We start from the raw sequence: 15,570 nt of genomic DNA, 5'->3' as shown, positions 1-15,570 counted from the left end.
TAATAAATCGTTGGTGGCACAGTGTGCGCCCACCATCGGCCCCCCCTCCCTCTATAGCAGTAACAACATTGGTGGCAGTGTGCGGCCTCCCATTCCCCCCCCCCCCCCCCCATCATTGGTGGCAGCGGAGTTCCGATCGGAGTCCCAGTTTAATCGCTGGGGCTCCGATCGGTAACCATGGCAACCAGGACGCTACTGCAGTCCTGGTTGCCATGGTTACTTAGCAATAGTACAATAGTAGAAGACTCATAGTTACCTGCTTGCTGCTGCGATGTCTGTGTCCGGCCGGGAGCTCCACCTACTGGTAAGTGGAAGGTCTGTGCGGCGCATTGCTAAAGAACAGTCACTTACCAGTAGGAGGAGCTCCTGGCCGGTCACAGACATCGCAGCAGCAAGCAGGTAAGTATGAATCTTCTACTGTTGTACTATTGCTAAGTAACCATGGCAACCAGGGCTGCAGTAGCTTCCTGGTTGCCATGGTTACCGATCGGAGCCCCAGCGATTAAACTGGGACTCCGATCGGAACTACGCTGCCACCAATGATGGGGGGGGGGGTGGGAGGCCACACACTGCCACCAATGTTGTTACTGCTATAGAGGGAGGGGGGCCGATGGTGGGCGCACACTGTGCCACCAACGATTTCTAACATTAGAGGGAGGAAGGGGGGGCCCGATGGTGGGCGCACACTGTGCCACCAACGATTTCTAACATTAGAGGGAGGGGGGGGGGCGATGGTGGGCGCACACTGTGCCACCAACGATTTCTAACATTAGAGGGATGAAGGGGGGCCCGATGGGGGGCGCACACTGTGCCACCAACGATATTCAAACTGGGGAGGGGGGGGGGGTCTGCCCCCTGCTGCCTGGATCTCTTACAGGGGAATATGATAGCACAATTAACCCCTTCAGGTGCGGCAGCTAAAGGGGTTAATTGTACTATCATATCCCCCTGTAAGAGATCGGGTGCTGCCAGGCAGCAGGGGGCAGTCTTGTACAAAGTTTGTAGTGTATTCTAACTAGAAGCATCCCCATCACCTTCTGTGTTAGAATATACTGTCGGATATGAGTTTTCACGAAGTGAAAACTTAGATCTGAAAAAGCTTTTATGCAGACGGATCTTCGGATCCGTCTGTATGAAAGCAACCTACGGCCACGGACACGGATGCCAATCTTGTGTGCATCCGTGTTCTTTCACGGACCCATTGACTTGAATGGGTCCGTGAACCGTTGTCCGTCAAAAAAATAGGACAGGTCCTATTTTTTTGACGGACAGGATACACGGATCACGGCCTCGGCTGCAAAACGGTGCATTTTCCGATTTTTCCACGGACCCATTGAAAGTCAATAAGTCCGCGAAAAAAAACGGAAAACGGCACAACGGCCACGGATGCACACAACGGTCGTGTGCATGAGGCCTTATTCTCACCCTTCCATGTGCATTTTGGATTAACCCTTTCCTGATGCAGTGATTTTCATTTTTCACTCCTTGTCTTCCTGGGCTATAGATGTGTCAGGCAGTGGCATGCCTAGGGTCGCGGCATATGAGGGGTTAATCCATCGGCATCGGCAGTATCACTGATGCTGGTGGATGCAGCAGGGATCCGGTTGTCAGTAACAGCTGGATCCCTGCCGTTAATTGCCGGACCCCTAATGAAGGGGGGGGGGGGGGGGGGGGGGAGGACCGCAGGACGAGAATGCTCGTCCTGGGGCGCAAAGTACCGGCCATTTAGGATGAGCATTCTCATCCTGGGTCCTTAAGGATTTTTAATAATTTGTTTATATTTACTTCAACAGATCTGTATGTGGGTTCATTTTTTGTGGAAACATCTGTAGTTTTAATTGAAACCATTTTGGGGTATGTATGACTTTTTGATCATGTTTTATTTAATTGTAGGGAGGTGTAACGGCCAAAAAACAGCAATTCAGACTTTTTATTTTTTATTTTTTTCGGTTATGCCATTCACACCAAACAGGATAAATATTTTAATAGTACAGGCATTTTGAGATGCAGCAACAATAATCATCTTCATTTTTATTTGCAAAATGGGGAAACAGAGGTGATTTGAACTTATATTTTTAAAACTTTTTTGCACATTTATTTTTAGTCTCCCTAGGGGACTTTAACTTGTGATCACTTAACCCATAGACTGAAATGATTTACCAGTACAGTGTATGGCAAAATCACAGGCAGGGCTTGATAGGAAGATGGGTCATCAATATTGTACTCCCTGGAAACCACTTTAACCGCCTCCGGACCGCCTAACGCAGATCTGCGGTCCGGAGGCGGCAGCTCTGCGCAGAGTGACGCATATACGCGTCATCTCGCGAGAGCCGAAACTTCCTGTGAACGCGCGCACACAGGCGCGCGCGTTCACAGGAACTGAAGGTAAGAGACAGGATCTCCAGCCTGCCAGCGGCGATCGTTCGCTGGCAGGCTGGAGATGTGATTTTTTTTAACCCCTAACAGGTATATTAGACGCTGTTTTGATAACAGCGTCTAATATACCTGCTACCTGGTCCTCTGGTGGTCCCGTTTGTTTGGATCGACCACCAGAGGACACAGGTAGCTGTGTAAAGTACCACAAAACACTACACTACACCCCCCCCCTGTCACTTATTAACCCCTTATGAACCCCTGATCACCCCATATAGACTCCCTGATCACCCCCCTGTCATTGATCACCCCCCTGTCAGGCTCCGTTCAGACGTCCGTATGACTTTTACGGATCCACGGATACATGGATCGGATCCGAAAAACACATACGGACGTCTGAATGGAGCCTTACAGGGGGGTGATCAATGACAAGCGGGTGATCACCCATATAGATTCCCTGATCACCCCCCTGTAAGGCTCCATTCAGATGTCCGTATGATTTTTACAGATCCACGGATACATGGATCGGATCCGCAAAACACATACGGACATCTGAATGGAGCCTTACAGGGGGGTGATCAATGACAGGCGGGTGATCACCCATATAGATTCCCTGATCACCCCCTGTCATTGATCACCCCCCTGTAAGGCTCCATTCAGATGTCCTCATGATTTTTACGGATACATGGATCGGATCCGCAAAACACATACGGACGTCTGAATGGAGCCTTACAGGGGGGTGATCAATGACAGGCGGGTGATCACCCATATAGATTCCCTGATCACCCCCCTCTAAGGCTCCATTCAGACGTCCGTATGATTTATACGGATCCACGGATACATGGATCGGATCCGCAAAACGCATACGGACGTCTGAATGGAGCCTTACAGGGGGGTGATCAATGACAGGGGGGTGATCACCCATATAGATTCCCTGATCACCCCCTGTCATTGATCACCCCCCTGTAAGGCTCCATTCAGACGTCCGTATGATTTTTACGGATCCACGGATACATGGATCGAATCCGCAAAACGCATACGGACGTCTGAATGGAGCTTACAGGGGGGGTGATCAATGACAGGGGGGTGATCACCTCATATACACTCCCTGATCACCCCCTGTCATTGATCACCCCCCTGTCATTGATCACCCCCCTGTAAGGCTCCATTCAGACGTCCGTATGCGTTTTGCGGATCCGATCCATGTATCCGTGGATCCGTAAAAATCATACAGACGTCTGAATGGAGCCTTACAGGGGGGTGATCAATGACGGGGGTGATCAATGACGGGGGGTGATCAATGACAGGGGGGTGATCAATGACAGGGGGGTGATCATCCCATATAGACTCCTGATCACCCCCCTGTCATTGATCACCCCCTGTAAGGCTCCATTCAGACATTTTTTTGGCCCAATTTAGCGGAAATTGTTTTTTTTTTTGTTTTTTTTTTTTCTTACTAAGTCTCATATTCCACTAACTTGTGTCAAAAAATAAAATCTCACATGAACTCACCATACCCCTCACGGAATCCAAATGCGTAACATTTTTTAGACATTTATATTCCAGACTTCTTCTCACGCTTTAGGGCCCCTAAAATGCCAGGGCAGTATACATACCCCACATATGACCCCATTACGGAAAGAAGACACCCCAAGGTATTCCGTGAGGGGCATATTGAGTCCATGAAAGATTGAAATTTTTGTCCCAAGTTAGCGGAAAGGGAGACTTTGTGAGAAAATACAAAATAAAAATCAATTTCCGGTAACTTGTGCCAAAAAAAAAAATTCTATGAACTCGCCATGCCCCTCATTGAATACCTTGGGGTGTCTTCTTTCCAAAATGGGGTCACATGTGGGGTATTTATACTGCCCTGGCTTTTTAGGGGCCCGAAAGCGTGAGAAGAAGTCTGGGATCCAAATGTCTAAAAATGCCCTCCTAAAAGGAATTTGGGCCCCTTTGCGCATCTAGGCTGCAAAAAAGTGTCACACATCTGGTATCGCCGTACTCAGGAGAAGTTGGGCAATGTGTTTTGGGGTGTCATTTTACATATACCCATGCTGGGTGAGATAATATCTTGGTCAAATGCCAACTTTGTATAGAAAAATGGGAAAAGTTGTATTTTGCCAAGATATTTCTCTTACCCAGCATGGGTATATGTAAAATGACACCCCAAAACACATTCCCCAACTTCTCCTGAGTACGGCGATACCAGATGTGTGACACTTTTTTGCCGCCTAGGTGGGCAAAGGGGCACACATTCCAAAGAGCACCTTTAGGATTTCACAGGTCATTTTTTACACATTTTGATTTCAAACTACTTACCATACATTAGGGCCCCTAGAATGTCAGGGCAGTATAACTACCCCACAAGTGACCCCATTTTGGAAAGAAGACACCCCAAGGTATTCCGTGAGGGGCATGGCGAGTTCCTAGAATTTTTTATTTTCTGTCACAAGTTAGCGGAAAATGATGATGATTTATTATTTTTTTTCTTACAAAAGTCTCATATTCCACTAAGTTGTGACAAAAAATAAAAAATTCTAGGAACTCGCCATGCCCCTCACGGAATACCTTGGGGTGTCTTCTTTCCAAAATAGGGTCACTTGTGGCATAGTTATACTGCCCTGGCAATTTAGGGGCCCAAATGTGTGAGAAGTAGTTTGCAATGAAAATGTGTAAAAAATGGCCTGCGAAATCCGAAAGGTGCACTTTGGAATATGTGCCCCTTTGCCCACCTTGGCTGCAAAAAAGTGTCACACATGTGGTATCGCCGTACTCAGGAGAAGTTGGGGAATGTGTTTTGGGGTGTCATTTTACATATACCCATGCTGGGTGAGATAAATATCTTGGTCAAATGCCAACTTTGTATAAAAAAATTGGAAAAGTTGTCTTTTGCCAAGATATTTCTCTCACCCAGCATGGGTATATGTAAAATGACACCCCAAAACACATTCCCCAACTTCTCCTGAGTACGGCGATACCAGATATGTCACACTTTTTTGCAGCCTAGGTGGGCAAAGGGGCGCATATTCCAAAGAGCACCTTTCGGATTTCACCGGTCATTTTTTACAGATTTTGATTGCAAACTACTTCTCACACATATGGGCCCCTAAATTGCCAGGGCAGTATAACTACGCCACAAGTGACCCCATTTTGGAAAGAAGACACCCCAAGGTATTTTGTGATGGGCATAGTGAGTTCATGGAAGTTTTTATTTTTTGTCACAAGTTAGTAGAATATGAGACTTTGTAAGGAAAAAAAAAAAATCATCATTTTCCGCTAACTTGCGACAAAAAATAAAAAGTTCTATGAACTCACTATGCCCATCAGCGAATACCTTAGGGTGTCTACTTTCCGAAATGGGGTCATTTGTGGGGGTTTTCTACTGTCTGGGCATTGTAGAACCTCAGGAAACATGACAGGTGCTCAGAAAGTCAGAGCTGCTTCAAAAAGCGGAAATTCACATTTTTGTACCATAGTTTGTAAACGCTATAACTTTTACCCAAACCATTTTTTTTTGCCCAAACATTTTTTTTTATCAAAGACATGTAGAAAATCAATTTAGCGAAAAATTTATATATGGATGTCGTTTTTTTGCAAAATTTTACAGCCGAAAGTGAAAAATGTCATTTTTTTTGCAAAAAAATTATTAAATTTTGATTAATAACAAAAAAAGTTAAAATGTCAGCAGCAATGAAATACCACCAAATGAAAGCTCTATTAGTGAGAAGAAAAGGAGGTAAAATTCATTTGGGTGGTAAGTTGCATGACCGAGCAATAAACGGTGAAAGTAGTGTAGTGCAGAAGTGTAAAAAGTGGCCTGGTCATTAAGGCGGTTTCAGCTAGCGGGGTTGAAGTAGTTAAAGAGACCTTTCTGTTTAAGGAAAAAAACAACTCACTTTAACTTGGGAATGAGCAGAATACTTACCTGGTAATTTTTCATCTTTTCAGCTGCAAATCCATCAATTCCCAGGCTCCTCTAATGTCATCCAAGATGGCCTCTCCACTTCTCAGACTGCCTGATGCACACTCTGTATTGGTGGCTGCTTGTCCAGCCCTGCTCTTCGATTGCCCAGCACTGTTCACGTTAGCCAATCCAAAGGCAATAGGACATGTCTTGGGCTACCAAATGCATCAGTCAGTCTGAGAAGGGGTGCAGCCATCTTGGATGGCAGAACAGGAAACTGGAATCTGAAGCTAGAAAGATGAAAAGGAGGGCATCATGTAAATGTCTTGTTTGTTCCCCAGTTAATGTGATTTTTTTTTTCTTGAACCAGATGGTTGCATTAAGTTCTCTGAGTAGTGGATGGGACAATGCTGCAATACCCTACATAGCTGCTACTTAGTATACAAGGTGCAGTGTAAATAATGAACAAACCTTAGCGCTCTCCTGAGTGCAGCAGTCTCTTAAAGCAGAACTAAACCCAGGAAAAATATCAATCATACAAATACATTTAATCCATAGTGCACACACAGCTATGTGTACAAGTGCTCCCCAGACTCCTGTCATAAGGAATTTAGGAGAGATCTTGCAGACAAAGTATTTATCTGCACTGCTATAGGAGTCCCTGCCCTTGGTCCCCACAGCCATTTTCTCTCCCACTCCGCTGATATCATCTGCGTCCCTGCCTTTCTCATTCCACTCCAGACAATTCAATTTCACCCCATTTAACCACCGAGACAGTGCTCTGCAGTGCAAAGAAGTGGTGAAGGACCTGTCTGATGTCACCATGTGGGTTTGATGTCACGTGTTGTCTACTACTAGAAGTTGTAGTTCTTTCCTTATACTCTCTCCCTGTAATTGTCACGGACGGTGTACAGGAAACAAGACAATGCAACATGCATATATGACTCACTGGATCCAAAGCTAAGGAACCAAGGGGAGACCCCTGCACAAGACCTAGCACTTTCCCTGGCTGCTCAGCCTATGCAAAGATCCCAGAGGTGGATGGTTGCATATCCACGTACCTCGACTATATAACCCCTGAACACCCTACAATAGTGAGGGGACACGACCACCGGCTCCCTACACCAGACACTGAGGGAGTCAGCGTCACCTGGGATCCAGCAAACAGAAAATAACAGATAAATGTACAGCACTTAACTTTGTAGCAGACAGGAAAACAGGATCAGGATGCACGCACACTCTAGGAAGAAGTATAAGCCGCCCAGTAATGCATTATGGGGCGGAATTTAAAGGGATGCAATCAGTCCAACTACATGACAGCTGAGAGAGGCTAACGAGATGAGGAACTGAATACCACAACAAAGAACACTCAAGGAGGAGGTTCTGAAAGGCTTCTGTCAGAGCTTCTCAGCTGTCTGGTTGTGACAGTACCCCTCCCTCTACGAGTGGACTCCGGACACTCAGAGCCCACCTTCTCAGGATGGGACCTATGGAAAGCCCTGATGAGACGAGAGGCCTTAATGTCCGTCACTGGGACCCACATCCTCTCCTCAGGACCATAACCCTCCCAATGAACAAGGTACTGGAGAGAACCGCGGACAAGACAAGAATCCACAATCCTAGAGACCTGAAATTCAAGATTCCCATCAACCATAATCGGAGGAGGAGGCAAAGGCGAGGGTACAATGGGTTGAACATCAGGTTTCAATAAGGACTTATGAAAAACATTATGGATCTTCCAAGTCTGAGGAAGATCAAGACGGTAGGCAACAGGATTGATGACAGACAGGATTTTGTAAGGCCCAATAAACCTAGGACCCAACTTCCAGGAGGGAACCTTCAATTTGATATTCTTGGTAGACAACCACACCAGATCACCAACATTCAGGTCCGGACCAAGCACACGTCTCTTATCTGCCACACGCTTATATCTCTCACTCATGCTCTTTAGATTATCCTGAATCTTTTGCCAAATAGATGACAAAGACGAGGAGAATCTGTCCTCATCAGGTAAACCAGAAGACCCCTCTCCCGAGAAAGTCCCAAACTGCGGATGAAACCCATATGCACCAAAAAATGGTGACTTATCAGAGGACTCCTGACGACGGTTATTTAAAGCAAACTCAGCAAGGGACAAAAAAGAACACCAATCCTCCTGATTCTCCGCCACAAAACAGCGCAGATATGTCTCCAGATTCTGATTGACGCGCTCCGTCTGGCCATTCGACTGCGGGTGGAAAGCAGAAGAGAATGACAACCGAATCCCCAAGCGAGAACAGAAAGCCTTCCAGAATCTGGAAACAAACTGCGTGCCCCTATCAGAGACTATGTCTGAAGGAATACCGTGCAATTTGACAATGTGATCAATAAATGCCTGCGCCAGCGTCTTAGCATTGGGCAAACCAGGAAAAGGGATAAAATGCACCATTTTGCTAAAACGGTCCACCACCACCAGAATCGCAGTCTTCCCCGAGGAACGAGGCAGGTCCGTTATGAAGTCCATGGACAGATGTGTCCAAGGACGGGAAGGAATGGGTAAGGGAAGGAGAGGACCTGATGGCCGTGAATGAGGGACTTTGGCACGAGCGCAAGTCTCGCAGGCTGCCACAAAACCCTCAACCGACTTACGAAGCTCAGGCCACCAGAATCTCAGAGCGATGAGATCCAGTGTGGCTCTTGCCCCCGGGTGCCCAGCAAGGACCGTATCGTGGTGTTCCTTAAAAATCTTGTGTCTTAAAGCGAGAGGCACAAACAACCTCCCAGGAGGACAAAGATCAGGAGCCTCTGACTGGGCTGCCTGCACCTCTGCCTCTAATTCAGAAAAAAGAGCAGAGACCACCACACCTTCGGCCAAAATGGGACCTGGGTCTTCAAAATTCCCGCCTCCCGGAAAACAACGTGACAGGGCATCTGCCTTCACATTCTTAACCCCAGGGCGGAACGTGACAACAAAATTAAATCTTGAAAAGAACAAAGACCATCTGGCCTGTCTCGGGTTCAGACGCTTGGCTGACTCCAAGTAGGCCAGATTTTTATGGTCAGTAAATACGGTAATAGGGTGTCTGGCTCCCTCTAGCCAATGGCGCCATTCCTCAAAAGCCAACTTGATAGCCAACAATTCCCTATCTCCCACATCGTAATTTCTTTCTGCGGAGGAGAGTTTTTTCGAGAAAAAGGCACACGGTCGCCATTTGGCAGGAGAGGAACCCTGAGACAAGACCGCACCCACACCCACCTCAGAAGCATCAACCTCAACTATGAAGGGTAAAGAAATATCAGGTTGCACCAAGATGGGAGCGGAAGGAAAACTCTCCTTGATATTAGAAAAAGCCTTACGCGCCTCTACCGACCAAGAAGAAAAATCTACCCCCTTTCTGGTCATATCAGTGAGTGGTTTAACAATAGAGGAATAATTCAAAATAAACTTCCTGTAATAATTGGCAAAGCCCAAAAAACGCATCAGCGCCTTCTGATTCTCAGGAAGCTCCCACTCAAGCACAGCGCGGACCTTCTCGGGGTCCATGCGAAAACAGAAGCGGAGAGAAGAAACCCCAGAAATTGAATTTCAGGAACCGCAAACACACATTTTTCCAGTTTCGCATATAATTTATTCTCCCGCAGGATGAGCAGGACCTGACGTAAATGTTCCTTATGAGTTTTGAAATCAGGAGAAAAAATCTAAATGTCATCCAAATACACTAATACAAATTTTCCCATCAAATGATAAAAAATGCTGTTCACGAAATGCTGAAAAACGGCTGGGGCATTCATCAAACTAAAAGGCATAACCAAATTTTCAAAATGGCCCTCAGGGGTATTGAAGGCCGTCTTCCATTCGTCTCCTTCTCTGACCCTGACCAGGTTGTATGCCCCTCTTAGATCTAATTTGGAAAATACTTTAGCCCCAACAACCTGGTTAAACAGGTCCGGGATCAGAGGAAGCGGATAAGGGTCACGAATAGTGATACTGTTCAGCTCCCTGAAATCCAGACAAGGTCTTAAAGAACCATCTTTTTTCTTAACAAAGAAAAAACCAGCGGCAACAGGTGACTTCGAGGGTCGTATGTGTCCTTTTCTCAGACTCTCAGAGATATAAGCACGCATAGCGATCCTTTCAGGTTGGGAAAGATTGTATAAACGAGATTTAGGCAGCTTGGCGCCTGGGATGAGATTAATAGGGCAATCATACTCCCTGTGCGGAGGCATATCCTGAACTCCACTCTCAGAGAAGACATCCGAAAATTTAGAGAGAAAAGATGGTACAGTCTTAGTAGCAACCTCAGAAACAGATGTCGTGAGGCAATTCTCTCTGCAAAAGTCACTCCAACCATTTATTTGCCTCGCTTGCCAATCAATGGTGGGGTTATGTTTAGTGAGCCAGGGTAGCCCTAACACTAGAGGAGTAGGCAAACCGCTAAGGACGAAACCTGACACATCCTCAACATGAGCATCACTCACAATTAAACGGATATTGTGAACTATGCCCTTTAATGATTTCTGAGAAAGTGGAGCGGAATCAATAGCAAAAACAGGAATATCCTTTCCCAAAGTGTATACCTGGAAACCATGAGTTATCGCAAATTGACTATCAATGAGATTGACCGCTGCTCCACTATCCACAAAAATCTCACAAAAAATGCTCTTGCTCTCTAGCAGGCAGGACAAAACGGGAACTACAAGCAAACGGAAAACCTTCAATTTCCGCCTCAACCCTGCCAATAGTAACAGACGGAACATTTTTAAAAGATTTTTTCCTCTTTGTTTCTTTATTACTCCCAGAGAACTGCCTGAATCTCCTAGAAGGACAAACATTTGCCAAATGATTTATACCTCCACAACAAAAACAAACCCTCCCATGCGGGCTGAATCTTCTATTGTCAGAAGCAATCAACCCCAGCTGCACGGGCTCCTGCTCAGAAGGGGCTGACAGCGACTGAGACCCCTGCGCACAGAATGGGACCGCTGCACCGTCCTGGGACTGAGTATGACAGGAAGGAGAGATCTCTCCTCTCTCTCTAAGACGCCTGTCAATACGAACGGCCTGAGACATAGCACAGTCCAAGGAAATAGGCCTTTCATGAAAGGCAAATGCATCTTTCAATCCTTCTGAAAGACCATGGCAAAATTGACTTCGGAGTGCAGCATCATTCCAACCAGTATCAGCTGCCCATCTCCGAAATTCTGAGCAGTATATCTCTGCGGATTGTTTACCCTGGCATAATAGACGTAGTCTAGACTCAGCCAGAGCAATACGATCCGGATAATCATATATCTGACCTAGGGATAAAAAGAATTCATCCACTGAACGGAGGGGCCGTGCCCCCTCCGGCAGCAAAAAGGCCCAGGACTGAGCGTTACCCCTGAGCAGCGATATAATGATCCCCACCCTCCGTTCCTCATCACCAGAGGAATGGGGAAGAAGGCGAAAATGGAGTTTGCAAGCCTCTCTAAATTGCACAAAATTCTCACTACCCCCGGAAAACGTATCCGGGAGCGAGATCTTAGGCTCAGAACAAACTCCATGAACGCCTGCTGAACCGGTCACTTGAAGCTGAGAAAAAGTCCTGCGGAGATCAGCTACCTCCAATGAAAGACCCTGAAGGCGTTCAGCCAAAAGTGAAACCGGATCCATGCTTGAGACTGTTTTGGCGGCTTATAATGTCACGGACGGTGTACAGGAAACAAGACAATGCAACATGCATATATGACTCACTGGATCCAAAGCTAAGGAACCAAGGGGAGACCCCTGCACAAGACCTAGCACTTTCCCTGGCTGCTCAGCCTATGCAAAGATCCCAGAGGTGGATGGTTGCATATCCACGTACCTCGACTATATAACCCCTGAACACCCTACAATAGTGAGGGGACACGACCACCGGCTCCCTACACCAGACACGGAGGGAGTCAGGGTCACCTGGGATCCAGCAAACAGAAAATAACAGATAAATGTACAGCACTTAACTTTGTAGCAGACAGGAAAACAGGATCAGGATGCACACACACTCCAGGAAGAAGTATAAGCCGCCCAGTAATGCATTATGGGGCGGAATTTAAAGGGATGCAATCAGTCCAACTACATGACAGCTGAGAGAGGCTAACGAGATTAGGAACTGAATACCACAACAAAGAACACTCAAGGAGGAGGTTCTGAAAGGCTTCTGTCAGAGCTTCTCAGCTGTCTGGTTGTGACAGTAATGCCTTCTGATAGTCCATAATAACATCCTAGACATGCTTGTAGTTTTCTTCTATTATAGTGTAGTGTAGTAGTGGTGCCATGACAGAGTGGGGAGGGTGTCAGCAGTAAGTTTGTGTTGACATCAATGTTTATTTTTTCCTTCTTCTGATCCGTCAGAAGAACAGCCCCCAAAAAACTGATCCTGTATTTTGATTATTCTCCTTTACATGGTCAGTGATTGATCAGTATTGGTAAGGCAAAAACAGGAGTGGGTCCAAAATAGAGATGACACAGGAAGGAAATACACTGCCCATGTGATAGAGGTCTAATGCGCAATTGACATGAGTTTTGGACATTTGCGTCTGATATCGGTTTTACTCAGATGGAAAAGAAGTCCTGCGTGAAGAACTTTATTGGCCTCTATCACATGGTCATTTTTTTTTTTTATCTGTATTTGATAAGTATTGGTAAGGCAAAAACAGGAGTGGGTCCAAAACAGAGAAGACACATGAAGGAAATATTTGCATGTCTTCTGTGTTTTGGACACACTAACTGCTTTGGGCTTCAGAATCATGATCAAATCCTGATGAAAAATACTGTGATAGATGCTCCAATGACAGAATCCGCTGTGTTTTTCATTTTTCGGTTCTTCTGATGAATCAGGAGAATGGTAAAATAAACTATCATGTCAACAAGGTCAAACTAGTGTCCCCAGAACAGAGTGGTGAAAGTGGCAACAGCATGAGGAGTCAACATAGTGGACCAGTCACAGAGTGGGGAGGTGGAGGGCAACAGCAGTGTCAATAACAGCACAGGCTGTGGCAGCATCAGAATAGTGGCTAAAGCACATGGACAGAAGTGACAGGCCAGAACATTAGTGCCAAATGATCTAGTCTGATGCATTAGGCACCAGTGTGGAAATACTGTCTGATCCACGCCCGATACATCTTTATAAGGCATCATTGGTTGCTATGACGCTGTGCGCTTCATGCCGCCGCTGCACTACAGTAATACACTCGTATAGATCATACGAGTTATTACTGTATATCAGCGGCGGCATGAAGCGCACGGCGTCATAGCAACCAATGACGCCATGCGCTCCTGCTGTCTGCAGGAATCCAGGCTGGGATACCACGGACCGTTCACGTATGTGCATTCGGCCTAAAGGTTAATCTCTCAACATTTTGTATTAAAAGGCAAATTCTCTTTGGGGTAACTATGCCCCCTGCCGCAATAAGCACCGGCTCTGATGCCACACTACTGGCTGGGCAGGAAAGTTTGTCCAGGGAAAACTCAGCCAGTTACGGTAACAATTCAAGTTTAGCTGCCCAGTAGTTCAGGGAACTTGGATCTGAGGTGACAGGGTGCAGTCCAAGTATGCCACCACCTGCTGGTTCAGGTTCTGCTCCATGTTCTGTTGCTGCTGGCTAGTTTGGCTAGTTTCTTCAGTAGGCGGGTGAATAAACGTGCTTATCAGAGACTGGAGGACTCATGTTATTGCTCCCCCACCACCCTCCAGCAGTCATGGCAGTGGAGCGTGAGCGCAGAGGGTCCCCCAGTCAGACCTTCGGGAGGATGGGCGATGGCTCACATAGGCAGTGACCAACTGACTAAATAAGGATGTCTCCATAGTAGTTCAGTTTATCCTCCCTCTCAGCAGGTGGGAAAAAAAAGGCCCCCATTTTCATCCGGTAGCGAAGGTCTAACATTGTGGAGAGCCTGTCATCATCCCTCTGCCAAATGGTGATAATAATAATTGTAGCTCCTCTCCTGTTGCTTATGCAGATAAACCACCTACTTCTGTATACATTTCCTGGGCGTTAATGTCCTCCTGCTCCACCAGTTCAGCCCTCACAGGATTAAGGTGGCCATGAGATGTAGGCGCCATGTCTCCTGACCCCTGGCCAGCAGGGGACATCTGCTCCAGGACGTGAAGGAGTGGAATAATATCATTCATACTGTAGTCCTGCCGACTGACAAATGAAGTGGCCTGCTCAAAGGGCTTAAGTAAATGGCAGGTGTCACGCATGAGCTGCCTCTGGCTAACGTCAAAATTACACAGGGGGGGACCCCTGTCCACCTGCACCATCAAGAAATAATTTACAGCCTTCCTTTGCTCAAACAGTCAGTCGAACATGTGGAGGGTGGAGTTCATACTTGTGGAAACGTTGCATATGAGGCGATGTTGTGGAACACTATTCTGCCTTTGCAGCTCAAGGAGGGCATGTTTTGCATGGTAACAGTGACTGAAGTACATGCACAGTTTCCTGGCCATTTTCAAGACGTCTTGCAGTTGGGTGGAAGACTTCAGGAACTGGGTTACAACCAGATTAAAGATGTGCGCCATGCAGGGCACATGGGTCAGCCCTCTTTGTTGCAGCGCCAACAGAATGTTCTTCCAGTTATCGGTGACCATGGTTCCGATCTTCAGTTGGCGCTCGATTTCGATTTCTTGGTTGATGACGCAGATCAGTTTCTCCCGGGGTGACTCCGTTCACCCTGGCTGGCCAGGTGCCGGATAGCATGACACCGCAGTTCTCTGCATAGGTGGTATGCTGGAGGACGACTCAGAACTGTGCCTACAGTGGAGGCTGAGGAGGACATTGGTGCTGCAATAACATAGCACAAGAACGCGGAGGTGTCATTGCCAACATTTGGCCAAGTTCCTGCTGGGTCTGGGCAGTAACCACATTTACCCAGTGGGCCGTAAAGGACATACTGTACAGTTACTGTATGTAAAATAAGTTATTTAGTGTCAATGTGGACACCCCAATAACAGTAATATTAAACAGCTTATTCACCCTAATTTGAGAATCAAGGCCTAATGGATTTGCTCATCTATTTAACAAGGTGGGCACCCCAATAACAGTTAAATGACACTACTTATTAACCCCAATCTGAGAATCAAGGCGTAATAGATCTGCATATCTGTTAAACAAGGGGGGCAGCCCAATAAGTTAAATTACACTACTTATTCACTCCAATTTGAGAATCAAGGCATAATAGATCTGCTTATCTAATAAACAAGGTGGCCACCTCAATAACCGTTAAATTACACTACTTTACCCCAAATTGAGAATCAAAGTGTAATTGATCTGCATATCTATTAAACAAG

The sequence above is a fragment of the Bufo gargarizans genome, chromosome 1 (genome assembly GCF_014858855.1).
Source record: "Bufo gargarizans isolate SCDJY-AF-19 chromosome 1, ASM1485885v1, whole genome shotgun sequence".
NCBI classification, from domain to species: domain Eukaryota; kingdom Metazoa; phylum Chordata; class Amphibia; order Anura; family Bufonidae; genus Bufo; species Bufo gargarizans.
This window is presented reverse-complemented; position numbering follows the sequence as displayed.